At 42.2% G+C, this 25,387-nt stretch overlaps 1 protein-coding gene across 9 annotated transcripts in view; it reads right to left on the reverse strand.

Moving 5' to 3' along the window:
• The window catches only part of CBY2 (chibby family member 2), a 55,476-nt gene that overhangs the window by 23,577 nt on the left and 6,512 nt on the right, over positions 1-25,387 (reverse strand). For 8 of the 9 annotated variants that reach the window (XM_014732101.3, XM_070239766.1, XM_070239768.1 and 5 more), the window contains one exon: positions 14,391-14,566. The gene's annotated coding sequence lies outside the window, so the exon portion shown is untranslated. Of the gene's footprint in view, positions 1-14,390; positions 14,567-20,787; positions 21,014-25,387 lie in introns of all 9 variants that reach the window. The other variant, XM_070239765.1, reaches the window with a different exon arrangement.

The following is a 25,387-nucleotide window of genomic DNA, read 5'->3' on the forward strand; positions in this document are numbered from 1 at the left end:
ACACTGCACAGTTAGGGGAGGGTCATCATTAGTGATAGTGGGTATAAATTTGTATTTTCCCAATTTCTTAGTGACTTCACTGAAAAAGAGATAGTTGAAGCAACCAAGATGTCCTTTAGTAGATTAATGAATAAATAAATGATGGTATATCTAGACACATTATATATTAATATTATATATTATTATTATATATTATTTAGTGCTGAATGTATATTTTTGAGCACTAAAAAGAAATGAGCCATCAAACCATGAAAAGACATGGAGGAAACTTAAATGCATCTTACTAAGTGAAAGAAGCCAATATGAAAAGGCTACATACTGTAGGATTCCAACTATATGACATTCTGGAAAAGGCAAAACTATGGAGACAATAAAAAGATCAGTGGTTGCCAGGGGGTGTGGAGTGCAGGTGCAGTATGAATAGTCAGATCACACAGAACGTTTAGAGCAGGGAAAATACTCTGTATGATACTGTAATGGTGGATGTGCATTGTATAGTTGTCCAAACCCATAGAATGTACAACTCCAAGAGTGAACCCTAACATACACTGTGGACTTTGGGTGATTATGACATGCCTGTGTAGGTTCATCACTTATAACAAATGCACCACTTTGGTGCGGGATGTTGATAGTGGTGGGGCTATGCATATGTGAGGGAAGGGGGCATAGAGGAAATCTTAAACTGCTCTAAAATAGTAAAGTCTTAATGAAAAAATTAAAATAAAGAAAGATAGTTCTGGAAGTGGAACTGTCACTGCTGCCTTTTCCTCTTGCTCACTTACTATTGCCTTATTATTACCTCCTATGCGCCATCTCTTTTCATGTTTCTTCTTAAACTATGTGTCTACTTTGTGGTGAGTAGTTCAGTTAAGACTAGTTGCATCGTCCATAAATCCATGTTCCCTGACACATGTAAATTGCCATCTGTCATGGCACCACGCATAAAAGGAAGGGTGTCACCACAAGCCTTGAGGAGTTCTCTCTTCCCTTCAGGATACTTCCCTTATCGAATAAGAAAATTGACACTGTTCAGGTGTCAGTGCCAGTCCATGCATTAGGTATTAGAAGGGTTTAGTTTCTTTCTAGTTTTTTGGGGAAAGTAAACATAAATAGAAATTGGAATATTTTCTTCCCACCCCAGTGTATCTTGTGCATCCCTGACGGTACTCACACTAGGTATTGACCTAGTGTGTTTCACCCGCACAGAAGGTGACAAATTATATTGCTACAGTCAGAATGAGGAAGTAAACAGAATTCCCATTAACACCTCAATCATCGCGCACCCCAGTGACACAGGACAATGAAAGATCGCATTGAGTTTCCAAGCTTAAGAAACAAAATATTAAAAAGCTAAAGTAGCTGTTGTTAAATTTTAAAGGCTTGCCTTAGACTATTACAATATTAAAACTGTGTTGATTTTCTTTTTGCTGAAGTAATTGGTAGTAAGTTATTTTTGTAGGCTGGTCAAAAAAGTTTTATTTTTGCATGTCTTCATGGCCTCCTGAGTAAAATTGAGGAGGGGGCAGGGGGTGGGAGATTAAGGATTCAGTGGATTAAGAACCTAAACTTTCCTGAGGAAAGTTTTACATCTAATGTATAGTCAGAAATTAAGTGAACTTTGTTTTATCTGTATCCGAAATGGAAAACTCTGAGTTTTAGTCAGCAGCAAAGTAAGCAACGTTCCCTCCTCAGAGGAAACTAAGAAATCAATATAAGATAAAACCCCTTTATTTCTACAGGAAGACTGAGATATGAGGTGTGGCGAGAATGTGAATGAACCTCCTTAACTGTCTGGTTCCAAATGACTTGACTGCTAATCAACACAAGCAGGTCCCTAAGCCCAGGGTCACATTTTCCAGGCCTCCCTTTCCCTTCTTAGGAACCAAAACTCCAGAACCGGTCAAGCAACCTGCTGGGAGTTCTCTTGTGCTATTATCAAACCAAGCAGTGAGTGCGCCATCATTTGAAATGTGTTATTCAGAACTCACAGCAAATTAAGGTAAACATGTCACCCGTGTCTGGGTGACTTCTCCCTGTAAAGCGGAATTTGTTGATTGGACCCCTAGGAGAAACACTGCACAGAATGGCTCATGGTTTACCACTAAACATGACACTGCATAGAGAAAGCTGCTTATTACAGAGGCCTCTATGGAATTATGGGGTTATCTACAACAAACCCAAGGGCAATGCTCATAAAAGTGTGGGAGAAGGAGGATGAGAACGGGTCTGGATATTTTTCTAAGAAGTAGAGACATCGTTCACTTACATGAGTTTTCCTAAGGGTAAGGGAACCCAAACCACCTAAAAGGAAGAGGATGGCTTCCCCCCTCACCTCGCCCCCCATGGCAGCACCACCTCCTGCAGGGTTATCAGGTTTCCTCACCATCCTGTCATCTTCTCAGGCCTGGGAGGGGGGAAGTCTTCCCCTAACTCATCCTCCCCCAGTGGGCTTAGCAAGTCGAGTAATAGACTCCAACTTTGGAGAGATGGGCAGAAGACCCACGGCTCTGGTTCGGCTGCTAACTTAGCTGTGGCTCTTGAACAAGTTTCAAAAAGGAATTAAGCTAGCTTTCTATGACTCTGCTCTCTGCCCTTCTCCGCCCCAGGAGGCTGACCCGTGTGTGTGGACTGTGTTAACAGACTCCCTTGCCCTCTGGCTTCCAGAAGGGTTGAGCCAGTGGGGAGCCCTGCAAGGAGAGGGGAGAGAGGGAGGAAATGGAGACCAGGGTCCTGACCAAGACTCTCTCCTTGACCAAACTTAAGTGGCTCCTCTGAACCTTCTTCTTAACTAGGACTTGACCTTTGGGATTCCAGGTTCTTTGCATTGCCCGGTTTTAGCAAAACTCCCACTAAATCTGTTTAGTGAGATTCCTCACCCTCGATATCTGATCATCCTCCTCCATATCTGATCACGTTCCTCACCTTCCACCGTCCCTCACATGACATCTGATCACCCGGGTCTGCCTTCAGCGAGAATCCTATCAAGTCAGTTTAAGCAGAATCCTCTCCACCCCTGAGGTTTCCTCTTAGTAATTTTCCACCCATTGACCCCTACTCTGCTCCTTGGCTATAAATCCCCATTGCCCACTCTGTATTTGGAACTGAGTCCAGTTCTACACTGAGGTCTCTTTTCCCCTATTGGGACAGTCCTGAGTAAAATCTGTTTTCACCACTTTAACTACTGCCCAGCTCTGGTTTTCTTTAACAGTATTTATTCCCTGTGCGGTCACCTTGGCCAGGCTGCGTCCTCACCCAAAGTCACTGCTCCTCTGGAGGTGCCTGACTACATCACCTGCTCTCCTAGGTTTCAATAACTGCTGCCTCTCCTCCCTCTGATTCTCGGGGTGTTACCAGCTCCAGGTTACTGCACGAACACATGGTTCCTAGACCACAGCTTTATAAAGAGTCTCTTTGTAAACAAAATCTCTTCGAATAATTCTATTTCAGCACTCAATGTGTTTCCTCTTGGGACTGTGATAAATAATCACATTATCTTAAGGAGATGCTGCAGAATAAACAGTCTGGGCTCCATCAGGCACCGTTAGAGGAGGAATATCTCTTTCAGAACAGGAGGGTGAACTTAGAAGGTCAAGTTTTCTAGCCATTCCTATACCATTCAGGGTCCCAGTGGCAAACAGATGGCCATACAAATTTAAGGTAAGTCCAGAACGACTTAATATTTACAAAAGAGTGGGCAGGGTGCAGGGAGACCATAGGGCATGGTGCAGCCCGTTGGGCTACTCATAGGCCAGGGCTCCCAACCCAAGGCCCGAAGAGGTGAGGAGAGAGAATGGTTATCGGAATGTGGAAGAAGAGAGTAAAGATGACAGTGCCACCTGGAGAGGAGCAACATCTTCAGTACAGGGCCACAGCCAGCCCAAGAGATGCCATGGGGGAGTGAGAAGAAAGTACACCCTGATGGCACCACCTTCCTGCCCTCTAATCTCCTGTCAAGGTTCCCCACTGGTCAAATCCAGTAAGTCAGAGAGCAAGAGAGCCCCTCGATGGGGTTAGCATCCCAGAGAAAAGAGAAGGGCAGAGACTGGATCCAAAGAGCAAATAAAACAACCAGCACAACTCCCCAATGGAAGGAACTGCCTAGATCAAAATCTACTTGAGGCACATTTTTAAAAATACACGAATTCCCCAGAGCCACCCAAAAAAATCTAAGTTAGTATGTCGGGGGTGGGGGAGCCCACGTCATCTATGTTTTCTTTTTAAAAAAATTCTTTAAATGATTCCAATGCACAGCCAAGTGAGGAATCCCTGACTTTATAAGACACATAAGTGACCTTGAAGATTTCAAAGCAGGTCACACAATCCCTTCTCACCACAAGTCCAGGCTCGACAGAACCAAAGCACCTTAAGAATCTTCTATAAAGGAACTGCATTCTGTACCATCACAGCGACCTGTCTGGGGCAGCATTTATCAAAGAGAGAGTTGTGCCCCTTTCTATCCTTAAGTACTAATCCTTAAGACAGCTGAGCATAAGGATATGTTTTGTACACTTGAACATTATTGTGCTTTGACCCTCTGAGTAGAAAATACAAGTAATATCTCCAAAAGAAAGACTTGCTTCTTTGAAAACTCCTCTTCTGAATCCAGACCCTCAACTTTAAATAGCAGCAGGCTTGAACGGCTAAAGGGGACTGTATTTCCACGAGGACCATCCGTTGGCATGGCATGTCGTTCGGAAGTTTCACTTAAAGATCATTCTCTCCATTATGATCATTGAAGTGAAGCCAAGAGGGAAAAAAAATTGACAGTCTGAACTCTAGAATCTTGGCTTCAGAAATGCCTATTAATTCAATACAATAAAACTTACAAACTCCTGGTAATCCTCAAGGTGCTCTTAAAATTGAAATTGATTCTGTGAAGCTGCTTTCCCCTACCATCGTTAAGGAAAGTTCCATTTTAACTCAACTCTTAATAGGGGGGGCATGAAGAAAAGTATTACATCCAGGAATACAGAGTGTTAGAAACACGGGGCTGGAGAAGGAGAAACAGAAGGCGTCTACACAACCCAGGCCTTGCCTTGGCCTGCTACTGCAGGTTCTGCGTCTAGCAATGGCTCATTTTCCTAGGGAAATAAACGGAGTAAATTTCTCATAATTTCCAATCACACAGCACAGGTAAATGGCAAGTTGTTTTCCACAAAAGTAGTTTTACAGTAAATGCACCCAACATTAAACAAAGCTTGGGGGGTAAGGTGCGGGGAAACAAAAGACATTTATTTAGTTACATGACCAGAATAGCAAAAAAACTTCATTTGACTGCAGAAGTTGGAGTTGGAAAGTGCGGCTTAGGTTTATCCATGTGGTAAATGGGTCCCCAGGGTCGTGGTTGGGATTGTTAGACTCCTGGGTCCCGTTCTCTGACAGTCTATTAATCTGCCATGTAACCTTGAGCCAAGGCTCTTAAATGTCTGCTATCAATTTCCCAACATAATAAATGGGAATAAAAGTATGTCCACCTTACAAATCCTATCAGAGTCAGAATTCATTCTCTACAGGTGTGTCTCACTGTACCCAGTAGATATGTCCCAAATTGCAATGAAATGCCTAGAATGAGTGAGAAATCAAACGGTTGTCAAGTGGTTTTTACTCTCAGAGTTGACTTTAAAAGCACTTATTTATGGGAGCGGCTGAGAGGCCAAGTGCTGACGGACAGCCCTGTTTTCTTACAGTAGCTAGAAAATGCTTTTGTAGATTAGCCAATAGTTTTTCCTTTCCCTTAATTCCTATTATCCCCACGACACTTCTCCACATGCCAGAGCCTTCTGCATTTACTACTTGTGTCAACAAGCACCTACTGATCATCAAAGAAATGGGCTCCCACCACTCCATGGAGTGAAAACGTCGCTGGAAAGTGACTGTCCAGCCAGGGACTGCATTTCCCAGCCCCCATGAGCTAGGCTGAGGTGATATGACTGAGTTCTATCCAAAGGAATGTGAGTAGAAATGACACATGCTACTTCTGGACCATCTCTGCCTGGCCACTAGAAAGATGACAAGGAACAGAATAGGATGCCTCACTCAACAGGGAGATTCCTTAAGTCAGTTCCGGAAAATAGATGTGGACTTCTCCTGTGAGTCCTTCAGTGTCACATACTTCCCTGAGAACCAATGTAGCTGACATCTTAGCCTGGCAGGACTTGTGCCTCTTTGAAAATCAGACTAAGCCCCTATTGAATGCCTATGATATGCCAAGATCTTTCACATGCAAATACAAAATCTCATTTTTAAGAGTGGTAGAATTATCTCCATTTAAATCAGGTCAAAGAGATGCAAATGCCTTGTCCAACGTCATTCAAATAGAATGTAGCAGCACTGAGGTTTGAAGCCAGGTTTTCTGGCTTTGAACGCAGTGATGGTGGCACTATTCCACAGCTTCCTCTTCTGGACAGTGTGCCCAAAGGGATCCTCAGCCCCCACTCAGCTGTCACTCTCAAAGGCCCAGGCCTCCAACACAAGATCTGAGGATGACTAATTGCAACCCACCTGTCTCGAAAAAGCAACCTACTTGAGATTCTGAGCAAAAAAAAATGTTTCCTCCAAATCATTTGATCCACATGAATGCATGAGCCATAGGGCCTGACCATCTGTCCACCATTATCCTTGTATGACTGACCACTGCCAGGTGTCATGCCAGCCGGCATGGATTAATTAGTTAGTATAAACCAAGTTCAATGTAATCAATCATGCAAACTTGAGCCCTTAATGTCCAATATTACTAAAAGCATATCATAAACTTGGGACACTATAAAGGATTAATGACCAAAATGAAGATATGAATAAGGCCTTGAATGCACCTGATTCATGTCTGAATCAAGTCTGATAGTTAGTTGCCCAACAGGGACTCTCCCAACTCACTATCGTTATCAATGAAAAATTCATGTGGCCTGAACACACATGGATTTCTGAGCACGTGACCCACTGCAGAAAAACCTCAGACAACCCCTCAGGGAACCCGCCCCTTCACATAATCCAACCAATTAGCCCAATACATCCCAGACCTACCTGTGAGACACGAGGAGCACACTGTAGAAGTTACCATGGCAGCCCCCAACGTCCCCCTTGAGAAGGGCTCCATTTGTAGACCCCATCCCCTCCATTATGGGACTGTAACACATTTATCACCTTTCCTTCCCAAGGAGGCTTCCAGACTGTCTGTGCTATTGATTGTTTCAGCAATTTACCAGGTAGGGAGTTACAGTTTTGTGTTAGTAATTTCCTGTGTACATCTTCCTTCACTTCTTAAAGTTTGGTGCTAATTTTATCATTGTAAGAACGCTGTGCTGCTCAGATGCCCTGATGGTGATTAGCGAGCTGATTATTTATCTGCAAGACTTATCAAAACTCACTGACTGCCAATATGTCCCTGGCTGACATCAGATACAAGATTGGGCTCCAAAAGCTTGTTCAGCCAAAAGTAAGGACTGAGAACAAATAAAGGACTCAACTAGACAGAAGATGCCAAAGGCAGGGAAGGGGAGCTTTGCATTGTTCTCTGAAGGATCACAGAGCTGGACTTCACCAGGCAGCAGGAAGGAGGGGATCGAACTCCTGCAAGGGAGACCACACAAGGCAAGCATTTACCTCCCACAATTCAGTTCCCAAGGCAGCGTTCCAGTTTAGCACAAAGCATTACCCATCAGTGTGTTCAACCAGGGAAAGTCAAGAAACAGGGATAAATGATCCTTACAGGAGAACAAATTCCAGGAAGTCACAGCTGCTGCTGCTGCTTCTCCTTCTCCTGCTTCTTTTCCTAGTGCCTCTTGGATGATTCTGAAATATTTCATTTCCTAAGCTGGAATGACTCACTGAACTACGAATTCTAATTTTAACCCCCTCCCCGACTCATGGGTGACTGAGACAAGGTACTGGTGCCCACTAAATTTCTTCAACCTCCTTCCTCTCCAAAGAAGGATTGGCAAAGAGTCTAGCCAAAGAACTGACTGTCTGGGAAATGGCCACTTAGTTTAACTTGAGCCAAAGCCCTTCAACCTATGGAAGTGTTTCCCAATCTTATTTTTATTATCACACTGCCCACCCTCTCCAGAGCCTTAGACATTTTTTTCCTAATTGCCCCATCCATGAAATTTTAATACCACAGATATATGGATGCTGTGTATCTGTTTGTGCACTGTATGTATATCTGTGCTTTATACATAAAAAGAATAAGGGTTTATTTGCCTCCCAAGAATAAATTTTGGCCCTCTTGGGAGTGTTATTGCCCCCTTTGGGACAGAAAATACAGGCTTAAATTTATACAAGGTGTGATGGTTTACTCTCAAGGCCTGTCCTTTTGAGTGGAGAAAACTGGGACCCTGGTAAATGGCAAAAGGGGCCAATTAGGAGAAAAAGAGCACAGAAAAAGCAGGGGCCCAAGACCAATTTACATCCTTTATAATATTGTCAAGGGCCGGACTTGAAACTAGGCCTTATTTACTGACACAGTGTCTGTTCGTTTATGAAAGGCATAAATATCATCTCCAATTTCTAAAACTACTGCCTTTCCCCACAGTTTGGCTGGCTTTAGAGAAAACATTATGCCAGGACTGATTCTGACTGATAAGAAACACTTTTGTCAGAGCCAACAGCGCCCTTTGCCCCTGTTCTCTTCATCTCTTCTCAGCCTGCTCTGTGACACCAGCTCTCCAGCTGTCCTCAAACCCAGCTTCAGCTCCTCTCCACGGCGCTCGGAGCCATTCAAGTTTATTGCAGCATTCTGTAATTAGCCAGGAGTATTTTAGACCCATATTTTTATTCCTTGTCTCCCTGATTGATTTTCTAAATTATGTGTCAGCACGAAGGTGTTTAAAAAAAAAAAAAAACACTTAACTCAGCAGCAATTAACTACAAAGCTTTTAAAGCTTAGTTTTCATTTCCTAGGTCTTCAAGAGTCAGAAATAATATCAATAATACTGAAATCAAGTTGTATTTTACCCCTGGTTAAAAAGGCAGCAAGTGACTTGAGAGGCATTATTACATAAGGCAACATATGCTATTTTTTTCCTTTTCTGCCTTATTTCTAGCTGTCAAAATTTCTTACACACACACACATACAGACACCATGGAGGAAAATATAGCTGGGCAGGATTTAGCTGAAGTGGGCATTGCTCATGAAGATGGTGTTTGAGAGAATGTTCAAGATCTCTGAACATTTTTGGCATGCCAACAGTTTATTTTGGGCAATGTTTTAAGTTTAGGGCAGTTGATGGCATCCTCATCCATTTTCTAGAACTGCAAAAACTAACCCTCTAAAAGTGTAACCCTCAAAAGGGTTGTGCTCAGACAGTTGAGAGTAAAGAACATAAACAAGAAAGACAGGCCTCACTGCCTGTTTCAAACAGTTTAAAAGCCCCCAGTTTGCAAGGAGCTTGGAGACCTGGTTATTTTGCAGTAACAGTGAGCAAAGAACCCTTCCTGGATTTGGTGTCATTTGGAGATCAGAGCTTGCCCCTGGGGTATACGTTCGGATAACTGCCCCCAAGGGTCACGCACAGCTGAGGATTCTAGACATCCAGGCAACACTGTAAGTCAGGAAGAAGGAGACTGAAATAGCTGGCGCAAGAAGAATCTATGGGTTATCATAGAATATTGCAGAAAGATAGAGGCTAATATCTGGCAAAAATGTTCCCTCCACTGCCTTCCACCTGTCAGTTACCAAGTGGCCACTTAAAGCTTTCTTTTCCCAGTGCCCCTTTCAAGTCTGCCCTGGATGTTAATTTTGACCACATTTCATCTTCAGCTTTTAAGTACAGGAATGTGAGGGTCTATGGTGCGTGTATGTGTGTGTGTATATGTGTGTAGTTTTGGGGTGAGCAACCACTCTTTGTGACTTGGCCTTAGGATCGCCTTCAGAAGATGCAAAATTAAACCTTTATTCCTCAGCTAACTTGTCTACTTGAGCTTATACACCTAAACTCCTCTGTCTCATAGCATATTTATTTTATTAAATAGAGACCTTTATAAGTCATCCTGTTTCCCTTTTAGCCTTGGCTTCCAGGACTCTCAAAGCTAAATGCTATGCTCAATTACAGTAAATGGTTTTCGTGGCCATTTTCCACCACCGTTTTCTTACCCCTGCCCCTCTCTCCATGCCCATTACATGACATTTGGCCTTTGTTCTTTTACCTTTACTTGAATATAACCTTGTAACAATAAGCTACCCTATAGCTTTTATGGTAAAAATACAAATAAAAGAAAAAACACTAAATTATCCTTAAATGTCTTTCCATTATGGAGCAGTCAAAGGCTTTACAATACACCGATGTTGACATGCTCATTAAGAAAAGCTGATCTAGGGGTGGTGCATTTTAGAGGGGCGATTAGCACACACATCAAGATTCATAAAACCTCTATGCCATACTCTGCTCCACAGAAATGGAAAGTCATTTCTGCCTCCCTCGGTGAAGCTTCCCCATCTATAAGATGCTGACAAGGCTGGCTCCTTCTCCCTGTTACACTCATGTTATGAGGATCAATGCCACAGCGTCTATGAAGTGCTTTGAGCTCCTCAGGGGACGGTGCTCTGTAACTATAATTACCATTATTGACAGCAGCAAGCAACTGCCGTAGGCTTTTCAAGGAATGGTTGTGGCTCAGGCACCCGCCCGGCCTCTGATGGGAGCCACTGACAGGCTCTCGTGCAGCCTGAGTTTTCCTTCTGCCAGCGGGCATCCTTACCACTGGCTCCAATAACCAATATCAAAAAGAGTTCTCAAAATGCAACAAGGTTTCAAGAAGGCTGAAAACAACACAGTATCACCACTGCCATTAAAGGAAGGCTTGAAACACCCACAGTACATCAGTGTAAGCAGGCATATTGTGGGCACCGGCAGCAGGTGGCATGGGGCCCGGATCCATTCAGTTAGTCTACACAGATAGTCCTTTTCCTAGTTAGGAAATGCTTTTATAGGATCTCATTCTTTACGTTGGGAAAAATATATATATGAAGTCCACATCCATCAAGCTGTCAAGGCATTTTACAACCGTTTTAAGACTACTTCTACTGGAATCCTGTATTTTCTATCTCAAGGAGATGCCCCGGCTCAAATCCATGACTGTGCCACCTGCTTCCTAACTGTGCCTGCTCTCCTTTCTCTTATCTGACTGCTGCCGCTCTACATCATTTTCAGCTTGGACAGCATTCCACAGGCAAATTCCTCTGACAGACCTCTCTGACCCCTGCTCTGGTCTGAAGCATTGCCTTTTGCCATCAGTGGAATTTTCAGACAGTATTTTTTAAATGTCATATCTTCTGATTTCTTCTCAAGGACTTCTTTTTTGAATATTTTTTTCTAAGTCTTTTCTGACCCTAAAGAATGCCAGGACAAATCCTAAAATCAGACATTCACTTGAAAAAGTACATTTGCCTGCTGTTTAAACAATCTGGGTACCACTCATGTAGTAATGTTGGCACAGTAGCTACGGCTAAACAAACATTTGAAGAATTACATGAAATGAGATGGTATCTGGGTCAGACTGTAAAGCCGAAGCAAAAAGAATAATTGAAAGAGAAGATGTACGTATATGTATACAGTTCCAAGATTCATTTGGGTGCAAGAGAAAAATACACTGTGCTTAGCATTCTGCTTTCAGTGTAGCATCAATGAATGCCAGGAAACGCGATTTCAGAATATCTGATATTCAACTGCAAACTTGCATTAACACTTAGGAAAGAGGAGGGGAACATAAAGTGACAAATTTACTTGGAGTCTTGCAGACTCTTTTTTTAGCCAAATTGCTGGTTTGAGACAGCTCATCATCTCTGTAAGAACGTGAACTGCAGACTTGTCACTTTCCCCATTCTGTGCTAATACAAGCTGAGCGATTATGCGTCTGCCCTCCCCAGTCAGCAGCCTGGTTCCTGTTCTCTGCCATGTGGGGAGAGCTGGAGAAGATTCCTCTCAGGGGACCAATGAAGGACTGTCGTCAGCGCTCTATGACTGGATAATGGCGGAATAAATGTTATGGATGAGTGGCACCTTTGCGTGGAAAGTACAAGTCTCACTAACAAAGAGAACTCGCTCCGTCATCGAAGGTTCTTCAAGAGCAGCATTTGGATAACAAGACGCTACTCTTAGTTGCTTCCATCCCCTGGCCTGTCCTCAGGGACTGCCACCTCCTTGTCCCAGATGATCAGGCTTATTTCGATTCAGCCACTCTCTTAAACTGGGAGCACACCTCCGACAAATACTTTCCCAGATACTTCAGGAAAAACTGAGACTATGGGTAATGAACTCTTGGGGGGTTAAGGAGTTAGCCCTGACCTGCCTCTAGATGCCCAGAAGGAGCTCAATAAATGCTTGGTGAGAAACAACACATGTATGAAGTGATTTATTAAATACTTAGGTTATTAGGTGCGTGTAATACTCTATGGTCATACGAAGATATAATTTAATCCTCATAAGCATATCACTTTCTTCATTGTAACACATGAAGGAACACAAGCAGGGTGAGTGCCTTGCCCAGGGTCATGCACCTAGTAAGAGTCCAGCTCCAGAGTCCATGCACTGGACCTCCACCCTGTGCTGCTCCTGCAGGGGAATAAGGGCCTCCCCTCCCGCGCTGACTCTGAAGCCAGCGATATGAGGCAGACAGCCACACTGAGGCTCCAAAGGAGATGCACACAATAGGAAGCTTTATGGGCTCATTAAAATCTCCCTTCTGCCTTCTCTCAGGCCCTTCCACATCCAATGCTGGCAAAGGGGCGTGAAGGCCAGAAGACAAACCAAGGGTCCTTGAAAATCCGTCTTCTTGTCCCAAATGGGCCACCTTTCTCCCTCTCTTCTCACTGACCCCATACAACACAATTGTACACATGCACCCACGCCAAGGACTACATTTCTCCCAACTTTGGCTACTGTTTTTGTCACTCCTAGCAAAGCATTGAGAAGGCCATTGTACCCTGGTGCAGGTGGGACAAGGGAAATCCTAGAATCCCTTTGTGTGCAAATTTCCAATACTGAAGTTCCTCTGGCTTACCAGGGAAGCATATAAACCAGTCTTAGAGCCAAGATGCAGCTCAGTTCAGATGTGAAAACAAGACCAGCCTGCACAGGGACAGGGGACTCTGGGGCTTGGTTGACATCAGGTATACCTGATGATGTCATGTCCTGTTGATGTGGCGGTCATATAAACCCACACTCAAAGAAACCATGGAAATTGGGCTGAGAGGAGCTTCACGGCCATGTATTCCAACCCCTGTGACATGGTGGGAGAACTTTTTCCAAACTAATTCTTGAAACCTGGTTTTGTTGCATAAAATTCTTTTCAGTTGTGATGGCATTCTTTTTCTTTGCTTTAAAAACAAACACTTGGGGCCGGCCTGGTGGCGCAGCGGTTAAGTTCACATGTTTCGCTTCTCAGCAGCCCGGGGTTTGCCGATTTGGATCCCAGGTGCGGACATGGCACCGCTTGGCAAAAGCCATGCTGTCGTAGGCATCCCACGTATAAAGTGGAGGAAGATGGGTACGGAAGTTAGCTCAGGGCCAGTCTTCCTCAGCAAAAAGAGGAGGATTGGCAGCAGTTAGCTCAGGGCTAATCTTCCTCAAAAAAACAAAAAACAAAAAACAAACTAAAAATAGATAAATCCCCAAAGGGAGTACTGTTCCATGTCCTTAAAATACGCCTGAGTTTGACAGTTCTAACTCCCTCTGTGTATTTTATTCCTGCTTCTTACCTTTGGTTCACAGAGGACAGAAGAAGGGGCGTTAGTGCCCTCCCACTCCGCCGCTGTGGCTGCCAGGCTGGCGCTTGCAAACCAGCCCCTTTGATGCACCTCTACTGCCTGGCGCCTGGGGACAAATGCCCCCTCTCTCTTCTTGCCTTGCCATGGAGAAATCTTGGAATCAGAGACTAACTCAACTTCTTCAAAATTTATTGTCACAACAACATGACATCATCAATCGATGAAATTATTTTCACATATAGACAAACTAAACCAAAGTTTGACACAAGTAGTTACGAAGAAGTCGGTAGGCTGATTGTAATGAGATAGTAGAAATCAAATTGCTCTGACGAAGCTAAAAACATCATGCAAGATAAGTATAAGCTGTGTGTGTATGCGTGTACATGTGTGTTATGAGACATACATATACATTAATAGGCATATATGTGTGTATGTACAGATATGCCTATGGATTATATACACATATATATGCCTATGTATCATATATATGTAGATGAAATACTACTAGAATTGATCAAAGAGTTTCTCTTAACTCTCCCCCCAAAAATTCCTCCACCCCATTGTATTGGTCATGTTTTCCACACATGTTCAAATTCTCAATCGTCTGGGGCCAAGAGCAATTTCTTTTAGATTGGCTCTACTAGCTTTTTTGTGAGGGGATGACTGAGTGTCAGAGGGCCAGAGGACTCACCAGAACATTCCACTTGGGCTCATCCACATTCACCGCCCACACTCACTAACTGGGCAGGGAATTGCTGGCCGAGGCTGTTAAGCACTTTTTCTGTTAATTGCTATGCTCTTCAGCGATCCTTCTTGTAAATGATTTTCTTCTTACAACAACAGCAACGATCAATCAAGAGAGGTTTTCTGCAGAGAAAAGAAGAAATTCCACATTCCAATGAGGACAGATTCTCACAAATTGTAGCCGAGGCTCCCACGGCTCATGGATAATGGTTGTGAGAGCTCGTCAGAAGGCCTGGCTGTTACAGCAGGGTGTTCAATGGCAAAGCCCTAAAGACAATCGTTGACCAAGAGCAGAGGCTCAACTCAAAGTGGTTTAGTCAGAGGAATCGGGGTTGACGGACTCTATAAATTCTTAGACGTCCAGGCCACTAGTCAAAGACCATGACTTTCAGGCTTCTGCTCTGCCTTGAGAAAATCCAAGCATAGAAATGATTCAAACAGAAAATTCACCCCTCTTCCTCAACACGCGCATTCTTCCTACCACTCCCAACCATCTCGCTCCTGCCACAGGGCAAATGCCAGCACCCTTTCGTGATGAGGTTGCTGTGGACAGAGCCAGAGGTGCCTTTGGACAGCATCATTAGCTTTACCTGGTCTTCGACCATATCAAACAGAAATTTCGAGGCATTTAATTATTTCTCATTCTTTTCTTATTTAATTTTTCCAAGTTTGGAAGTCATATGCTCACTGTAATACAAAAAACAACATAAAATTGTATGAAAAAATGGCTATTCATCTCAGCATACCCCTCCTCCGCCATGCCTACACCCAGTAATCCACTACTGTGAGGAACCCAGAGTCAGGAGGCTGATGTGTATTCTTCTGGATCTTATCCTCACTCATGCACACATACTCATGCAGACATGCACACATACAGGAGGTTTCTGAGTTTGGTTTGGAGTTTTTTGCCAAAATTTAAAAAAAGAATCAAACTCTGTACATTACTCTTCAGTTTGACTTTTTCACTTGACAGTATCACGGACATCCCTCTGCATCGGTTAGCAACTGCTGCGTCGCTGACTAATTTAGTGTAGGGTTGCCAAACTAGGGCCTGTGAACCAGCCACCTTTGTAAATAAATGTTTTATGGGAGCACAGCCATGCCCATTCACTTCCATATTGTCTATGGCTGCTCTTGCCCCACAACACGAGAGGAAGAAAATTGTGATAGAGATTGTAGGGCTCACAGCCTACAATATGTACTATCTGGCCCTTTAAGAAAAAGTTTGCCAACCCCTGCCTTGAAACAGCAACCATTTATTTCCCCATGATTCCAGCGGTTAGCAATTTGGGCAGGGCTCAGCAGGACAGTTCTTCTGCTGGTGTCATCTAGGGTCACTCATGTGAATACAGTCATTTGGCAGATGAATAGTCCAAATGGCTTCACTCACATGTTGACAGTTGGTGCTGGCCATCAGCTTGGCAACACGTGTTCAGCAGATTTCTTCACATGGTGGCAGCATTCCAAGAGGGCAAGCCCAACGCACAGCTGGAAGCCTCTGCTTGCATAAGGCTTGTCCCATCAGCCAGAATAAGTCACAAGGCCAGACCCAGGGTCAAAGCGAGAGAGTCTACACAAGGGTGTGGATATAGAGAGGGCTGATTCATTGGGGGCCATTTCTACAGCAACCTATTCACCCTCCAAGTCAGTAGATATAGATATAATCATAAGATGTAGACTTAATCCTAATTTTCATTCTATTTCTTTCAATCAGTGTCATATATACGCACATAAATATATGTGTACATGAATTGGGTCATATATACGCTTGAGTTTTTAGGACAGTATTTCTTCTCTTTCTTTGCTTGCCTCCTCCATTTCCGTCTCCTCCAACACACACACGGGTAGCATGTGTTAACAATCTAGTGTATCTTTCCATATTTTTCTCCACGTTCATAAAATCACATACACACAATTTTACATAAACATGATAATATGATACATGCTGAGTTTTTTAATAGTATGGTCTTTTACTTTTTCTTTTTTTTTTTTTTTGCTTGGCTTTTCTTTCCTCTTCTGCTCCTCATCTTCACTATATTACCCCCACCCCTCCCACACACACACACGCACACAAACATCTGGGGAAGGGGTTGGGTTTGGTAGAATCATTTTGCACACACTTCTTTGCATCTTGCCTTTCTTAATACTCAAAATATCTCTTAGAAATACTTCCAAATCAGCCAGAGCAGTTCTAATTCACTCTTTATAATGATTGCGTGTGCTCATTACTGTGGATTGAGTCATTTAATCTCCGTTGCAACTCTCTTCCTAGTAAGAGAAATTAAGAACCAAAAAACTCTATTTCCCACCACTGCCTTGACGTCTTGAGCAAACGGATGCCACCAGTTAGATGGTATCACATAAGGGTGGAAAGATAGAGGTAAGATGGAGGTCATTTTCCCGTCCCTTTGGGCTCTTTCTGCTGGCAAATGAGGTCATGCAAATGTTGAGTCTCCTTTCAGAGGACGCTCGTGTCCATTCTCCTGCCTTCTGGGTGTCAGAAAGTAATTGTGGGCTAACGCTAGGGGCCACTTTGTGGATTGCAGCCGTAGGTGGTCTCTAGCTTCTCAGTGTCCAAAAGGTCAAGCAATGACAACAGCGGTGGGTTCTTGACCTCAGCATCGTCTCAGGGGAGGCCTCAGAGCTGGTAGTTCCCCTGATGGGTCAGTTCTGTGATGTTCTAGGAGTCACAGCTCTTCCAAAGAGTGTACAAGCCCCTAATTCCTTGTATTAAATCCCTTTCTACCTAAAATAGAGTAATTTCTATTTCGTGTATTTTCTATCAATCCTGACAGATACATTCATCTTGTTCCAATTTTTTGCCCTATAAACAATGTAACAATAAATATTCTTAACTGAAACCTTTTATTTCTATAGAGTACATTCTCATGAGATTACATTTTGTAGAGGGCAGGTTTGAAGAGTGAGTATATTTTTGTTGTAATGAACATTTTCCATAAAGGTATTAGCAATTCACATTTCTAGTAGCAATTCAGATTTCTCTGCATGCCTGGCAGCAGTAAGTGTTATCATTGTTTTTAACTTTTGTCCGTCTAAAGTAGGATCTAAAGCAGGAGCTCACATAGTAGCAACTCATTTCCCAATTAGTGAATTTGAGCATTTTTTTACGTTTCTAGTCAATAGCATTTGCTGTTCCATAGCGCCAACTCATATCATTTTGTGCATTTTTCTTTTGGCTTTTGGGTTTTGTTTTATGTTTTTGTCAAACTTGTAAGAGATCATTGTGTATATAGATTTTAATACATTGTCTATCTAATGCACTTTTAATCTATATTTTCTTTACGTTATATAGTCAAATGTGTCTCTTTTCTTTTATATTTTCTGAGTTTTCAGTCTTAATTATAAATTTTCCCCAAATCACAGATTGTATTTGCATTTTCCCAGATTCCTTTTATAATTTTTATTGTTCTCTTTTTATATTAACTGTTGAATCCACTCAGAATTTTATTCTAGACTATGCGTTAGGGAACCAAATTGACTTTCCTCTACATGGAGAACGAGTTGGGCCAACATCTTCGATTAAATAAATCCAGCACTTCCCACTGAGTGGAATCCATTTCTGGATTGTCTACTCCACTCTCTCTTTATCATCATGTTCATATCAGGTTGGTTTTACTACAGTGGTTTTAGCATTAGATAATGTGATAATAGAAAGATCCTCTCACTATTGTTTTTCGTATTTTTTAGCAACCTCAGATACAATTATTCTTCCAAATATGCTTCAAGATCACATTATCCTATTCAAAATAAGCATACAAACAGAACACTGTTGGGTTTCTAAATGAAATTGCATTACATTTATATTAATTTGGGGGAGTTGACATTTTCACAATAATCATGTCTTCCCATCCAAGAATATGGCATAACTCTTCATTTTTTCAAATAACATTCTTTTCTTGTAGAAACTGTATCTTCTGTTAATTATTTTCATTGGTATGTTATAGTTTTTGTAACTACTATTAATGAAATTGTTAAGCTTTGCCTGAGTATTAATAAAATGGAGAAAATCTATTGATTTTGTACATTTAGCTGGTATCCAAACACTTGAGCAAATTCTCTATTAGTTCTTGTAGATTTTCAGAGAAAATAGTCACATGGTATTCAAAAAGTTTTATCTTTTTTTCTCACTGCATATATTAATTACAAACCCAACAATAATGCACTCTGTGATAACGTGAATTCTTCTGTGAGACCATCAGCAATTGAGCTCAAAGGGGAACAAGGTAACTGCTTTTCTGGGCGGGTGGAGGAGATGGAAGGCAGGTGAACAGCGAAGCCCTACATCCCTAGTACTCTCCGGGACCAACCTCCCCAATGAGACAGAAACCAAATAACGGGAAATTTCTGGATTTATTGCCAATGTCCTGGAAAGCCCAGCCCGCAGAGATCTAGGCTGGAACACACAAGTTCTATCAAGTAGGACCCGACTACAACTAGGACACAATTAACTTAGAGAGCACAGCCCAGTCCCCAAATGCCCAACCGGCTGCACAACTGATCTCATTTCACCAACTCATAAAAATACAACTCCACATTCCACGCAGTTGAATTTGGGGAATTCATTTATTGCACTATGTTTTACTATTTTTGTCGTTTTACTTTTTTTTGTTTTGTTTTTTGCTTTGTTTTGTTTTTGTCTTATTGCATTCCCTAGAGCCTTCAAGAAAATTGTTGAATAATAGTGGCAGGAGGAAGCATCTCTGTGCAGTTCTTGCTTGATTTTAATTGAAATAGCTTTGCATTTTATTACTTATAATAACATTTGCTTTTGGGTTTTGATAACTGATCTTCATTTTTAAGTACCTTCCTTCTGACTAAGTCAGGAATGCATTTGGTTGAAAGTAACAGAAAACCTGATTGTGGCTTGAACAAGAGATTTACAGGTAGACAATGACTGGTGTTAGCAGCTCAGCAAAGTTGGGAATGGAATATTTGTAACTAGGTTGGCCTATTTTTCATGCTTGTTGCCTCATGGTTGCAGAATGGCTGTCCCAGCTCCAGGCATCACAGCCATGTTTAAGGCTGAAAGAAGCGGGAAAGGGACAGGATCAACTACACTTGTCCTTTTTTATCAGACTAGCAAAAGCTTTATCGGAAAACTCTCATTGGACTTCAGATAATGTGATCATATGGCAACTCCTAATAGCAAGAAACCAGTTATTCAACTTATCCAGCCTCAATAACGAAAGCAGTCAAGAGCAAAGGAGGTTGGGAATGGGTTAGGATTAGCCAACCTATAGCATCTGCCAGATAGTCTAAACCTTTTTATGCAGAATAGCTGCTGAATTCCATCAAAAGACGTTTCAACATTAATTAATATGGTCATTGGTCCCTTCATTGATGTAATGAATTATATTGATAGATTTCCTTATATTTTATTATCTTTGCCTTCCTTAGCTAAACCTACTACTTGGTCAGTTATTGTTCTTCATTGCAGAATTCTTTTGCTAATGTTTTTATTTAGAATTTTGCATATATATTAATAAATAAAGTTAGTCCATAGTTTTCTCTATACTATCATCACCAGTTTTTGATATTAAAATTATGTTGGGTTTACCAAATGGGGAAGTTTTTCATCTTTTCCCTTGATGTGGAAATGCTTATATAATATGGAGTTATCTGGTCTCTAAGAATTAGACAGAATTCAACAAACAGTAAACCCATCTGATCCTAGTGCTGTTTCTATTCTCTTCCATGATAATTGTTCTACTCCAGGTTCCAGCTTCTTTGGTCAATTAGGTAAATTAAATTTTGATTTCCTCTGGGTCAATAGTTGTGCTTTCACATTTCTAATCTAGGATTCATCCTCTTATAAATGTCTGAACTGAGTGGTCTATGCAAAGGTATTCCTTCTTCCCATCCCAATTTCTAGTTTTTTCTAGGATTGTTTAGTACTTTATTTTCCAGAATATTACTAGAATATTCTCTGCAGTATGTCTGTTCTATTTCAAGACTATTCATTCATCATTCATGGTACACACTCCCAACCCAGCATTCTTCAGTAATTTTTAATTGTATTAGCTAAGTTAACACCAGTTGCTATAACAGATAAACCTTGAGATCTAAGAGGCCTAAAACAAGGTCAGTTTATTTTGCACGTGTGTAAAGTCAAATCTGAGGCAGGAGGCTCTGCTCTGTACAGTCATTCAGAAACCTAGACTGACGGAAGGGCTTCATTTTCAACTCTTTTCTTCCAAGGTCTCCCTGAGTGTCAACATCTGACTGGCAGATAGAGGAGACACAGCAGGGACCGGGTCTCATGGTGGCTCATAACTTTTCCACTACATTCCATTGGCCAGAACTCAGTGCATGGCTACACCAACCTGCAAAGAAGATGGGGAAATGCAGCTTTGCTGTGCTCCCAGGAAGAAATGGACATGGATTTTGGTGAATGACATCTGGTCATTAAATATCCATTTAATCCAGAGACGCTCAGCCTCTCCTCAAGAAACACAACCCAAAGTGATCTAATTCTTGCATCCAGCTCAAAATCCAGAAGGTCCCCAGTGATGTTCAATTCTCTCCATTGGGTTCAAAGTGGGCAGTGACCTAAGAAATAAAAAGTAAGTTAACCTCCCTACCACACAGATCCAATCTGAAATGAAAGAGCAGGAACAAAATAACCCTAGTTATTTCATCTCTGGCTAGGTGGAAAAGCTTCTCCCTCAATCTGATCTTTTCCACAGGTCTGAATTTTAATGGGAATTAGTTGTTCAAAATATTTCTTAAGTTTATCTAGAAGTCTAGAAACAGATGCCTCTCCAAACTTGCAAAGTCTCCAATTTCTGGACTCTCTCTTCCCCCACCTGCTGTCTGGAAAACCCCAGACAATCTTGGGAGGGATGAATTGAGATGACAGCGCCTCCACAGCCCAGATCCTGAGAGGAACAGAGAGCCCCACCCCTGCCACCACCACCACAATGATGGGGCTTTATGAGAGCAAGAAATGAGCATCGGTTATAAGCTTCTGAGGACTTATCTACTACAAAACATAGTGTTTCCTTAACTACATAATGAAGGGTTCACTGCGAACTATTTTTTCTCTCTTCCTTATCTTCTATCTTGCTATTCTGATTTTCCATTTGTTTTGTTTTGTTGTTTTTTTATTCAACTATTCCCTTTAGATGTGGGTTATATATTCCCTGAATTATTGCATAGTTGTAAATATCTTTCCTTCCCCATGGGGTACGTACGGTATTTCCTTGGATCGAAGATTCCATCTATTATAAGATGTACCATTGTCTTATGTACCACTAAGAAAGAAAAAGTGCTCCCAATTAAATTATAACATAATGCTTTCTTATAACAGAATTTTATTTTATACTTACTGAAAGAGCTCTTTCAGTCTTACTTAGACATAGATTTTTATCATGTCTTACTCTTGTGCATTAATAAAAAGGAAAATATCAGCACGATAAATTGGGTAGGCACTTCTAAAGCTTCTTCACTTCCGGAGTTCAGACATCCTAAGCTACTCGCCAACTCAGAGTTGTCAACATCTATGTTTTCCACACAATATTATCTTCTCCACCATCAAGAAAGTTCTTTTTTCTTTTTAAAGATTTTATTTTTCCTTTTTTCTCCCTGGTCCCTCTAGGTGTGGCATGTGGGATGCCGTCTCAGCATGGCCTGATGAGCTGTGCCATGTCCGCGCCCAGGACCCAAACTGGCGAAATGCTGGGCCACCGAAGCAGAGCGCGTGAACTTAGCCACTCGGCCATGGGGCCAGCCCTTCAAGAAAGTTCTTGAAAGAGTGCTCCATTATTATCTCCAAGATTTTCCCTCAAGCTACTAACTCCCATTCTGCAAACTTTCTTGTCAGCATTTTCATGATCTTCTCAGAAGGTGGCAACACATCTTCACACAACAGTCCCAGGCCTCGTATTCCTTCCTGGTCACTTACTGGTTTGTTCTGAGGTCTGCCCCAGCCAGAAGTGGGCTCTGAACGCTCTCCAGCCCCCAGCTGAGGCCTCACTCAACAGAGCTGCAGACTCACCGCATCAGACAAGGTAGACGAGCTGGAGCTGGCGATGGAAGGTAGGTGGAATACAGTCCAGTTACCACCTTTCCAGAAAGTCCTCAGCTCTTTACTTTTATGGCGGTTATAAAAGATGGAGACTATCTGAATGGAATGTAAAGAAATGCTCAGGCTACACATACCATTCCATTCATTCCACCATCAGAAGGTCTCCAGCGGAACCATCATCCTACAAGAAGAAGTTCTGAATTTTAACAATTTTCTACCTATGAGAACCCACTGTGGGATACGAATAGATGCTATGAAACAAGATGATTAGGTGCTAAAGCCTAGGAATGGCTTTGGTACAAACACATTCCACCTCCCTAGAGTAGAAATTCACATAAGGCCAGCAAAAACAACCCCAATGTCTCAGAGGATTCATTCATCCAGAATGTGGACTGGCCAGCAGGGTTTAAATGGTGACACCAGAGTCCTCAGTGCAAATGTGGTCACATCTTAGTCATGGGCAACTTACTTAACCTTAGTTTCATATTTCTCATGAGTCAAACTGAACAGACATAACCTACCTCGAATGTGCTGTGAAGATTAAGTGAGATCACATAAGAGAAAATGTCTCACCCAGGGATAGGCACAGAGCTGTTTTGGGTTTTTTCGCTGTCTCATATTTTATACATTATACAAAATGTTTATATTTTTTTGTTGGCCTTATATTCTCAATGAATGTTCGTTCCTTTCTACTGCTCAGGATATTCTTGTGTAAGCTAGGGGGCACTGTAGCGTGAGCTGGCTGGGCTCCCCAGGCTGACACAAGTTAGTTCTTGGCCATGCATGAACCAAATCACTCTCCAATTACCCCCAAAGTTTTCCGAGTTCCCTGCTGAATGCAAGGATGGTGGCTGCTTCTCCTCATCAAATTTTAGCAGCGACACACATCTAAAAGTGCTTAGCACAGGGCTACACACCTAAAAGCACAGTCATTCCTCGGTATCCACTGGACATTGGTTCCAGGACCCCCTGTGGATACCAAAATCCACAGATGCTCAAGTCCCTTATATAAAATGGGGTAGTATTTGTATATAATCTACGCACATCCTCCCATATACCATAAGTCATCTCCAGATTATTTGTAATACCTAATACAATGTAAATGCTATGTAAATAGTTATTATATGTATTGTTTAGGGAATAATGACAAGAAAAAAAAGTCTGCACATGTTCAGTACAGATACAACCATCACAGGCCTTTTGATCCGCAGGTGCGGAACCCCCAGATAGGGAGGGCCGACTATACCCAGTAAATGGGACCTATTAATCTCTTTCCATCCCACCCTCTGCCTTGCCCCACCTTGGTGGTTTCTCCTGTTCAGCAGAGGGAGGACAAAGTACCCAGAAGCATTGTGAAGCCAGTGAAGAGAGCAAGGGAATAAGAAAAAGAAAGAGATGTGTGTGTTGGGGTGGGGGGAAGGGGTTTGAAGGATGGGCCATAAGGAAAGAATAGAGAAAATCCCTGATGTAGGAGAAAAAAATCCTGCAGCATTCCCTGGAAGACAATACAGATGACCACATCGAAGACATGATTCTGATTTAAAAGTTTTAGATGACACTGAACCTGCAATCCTTAACAACAGCCTCTGAAAATCACAGAAGTCCACCATTTTGCTGGCTAATTGTGTCCTGGTGTACATTTGCCCACTCTGGGATGCTTAAGCTCAAAATCTCACCACATTTAAGGAACATATGAACAGAACTGGTGGGAACTGCCACTCAGAGACCTAGAAATAAAAGTTCTCCAAGATGAGACAGCACCAGACCCCAACAAGCTTGGAGCAGGAAACAAGTGTCGATAGCGACCCCTGCAGGTTTCTGCCTAATGGGATATGGAAAGCCAGCCCCTGGGACTTCAAAATAAAGTCTCCACTTTCCTGGGAAGAGTATTTATGTTTAGCATCAAATACCACGTGCAAAAATAAAGACCTTGTCTCCCGGGGCTTCCTCAGGTGTTTCAGAAACAACTCCAGCCAAAGCTCAGGACATCCATGCTGCCATCAGAAGAGGATGCAGCTGAGGAAACTGGAAGGTAAATGGTTTCCGGTTGCTACATGGCTTCAAGTTTTCCTCCATTTGATTAGTTCAGCTGGTAAAGGCTGAGTTGTTTAGAATTCTTTTTTACCCCCTAATGGAAAAGTAAAACTTCTTCTATCCAAAATATTTAGAAAACAAAATCATCCTCCAGGACTCTCAAAGTTAAATCTTGGATTGAAATAAAACATACCATAGGATTTGTCTTAGGAAGGATCAGCTTCCCAGCTGCAGCCTGAACGAGCTCCATTTTTAATGGTGCATAAAAGTGTTTCGTGCTGTCCTCAGAGACGAGATCTCATAATTCCTTTGCGAACTATGAAAGAAATCTATCAAGAGGCCTTGTGGGCAGGAACACAGATTTAGGGGGTCAAAACACCAAGCATTCTCATTCATGACCTCACCACATGAACCCCTAATTAAGTATGGGTGTCCTAAAGTGAAAAATACTTTCATAACTGAAGGGCGACCTCGTCCCATTCATAAGCAGACCGCAAATCAGTCATAACTCCCCAAACACCAGGAAGGAGCTGCTCAATTTGTATTTGTGTTGAACTTCAAGTGTTGCATAATTTATATCTAAAATCCACTCTCATACATCTACTGAAAGACCCACTCTGACCTTCGCTCCCAATCCCAACTGCATTAAAAGAAACTATAAATCACCGGAACTCGGGCAGCCAATCACAGCCCAGCTGTGTCAAAGCCAGGCAGCTTGCTTCCCTTGATGCGTTCACCACCCCCTAGAACAGGTTATAAAAATTGTTCATATTTTGAGATAATAATTCAAAGGCTCTTTATTTTACACTGTGGGTCACTGTTCACCCAGGCGGACTAAGTGAGCATATAGACAGATGGAGAGG

This window comes from Equus caballus, chromosome 17 (genome assembly GCF_041296265.1).
Source record: "Equus caballus isolate H_3958 breed thoroughbred chromosome 17, TB-T2T, whole genome shotgun sequence".
NCBI classification, from domain to species: domain Eukaryota; kingdom Metazoa; phylum Chordata; class Mammalia; order Perissodactyla; family Equidae; genus Equus; species Equus caballus.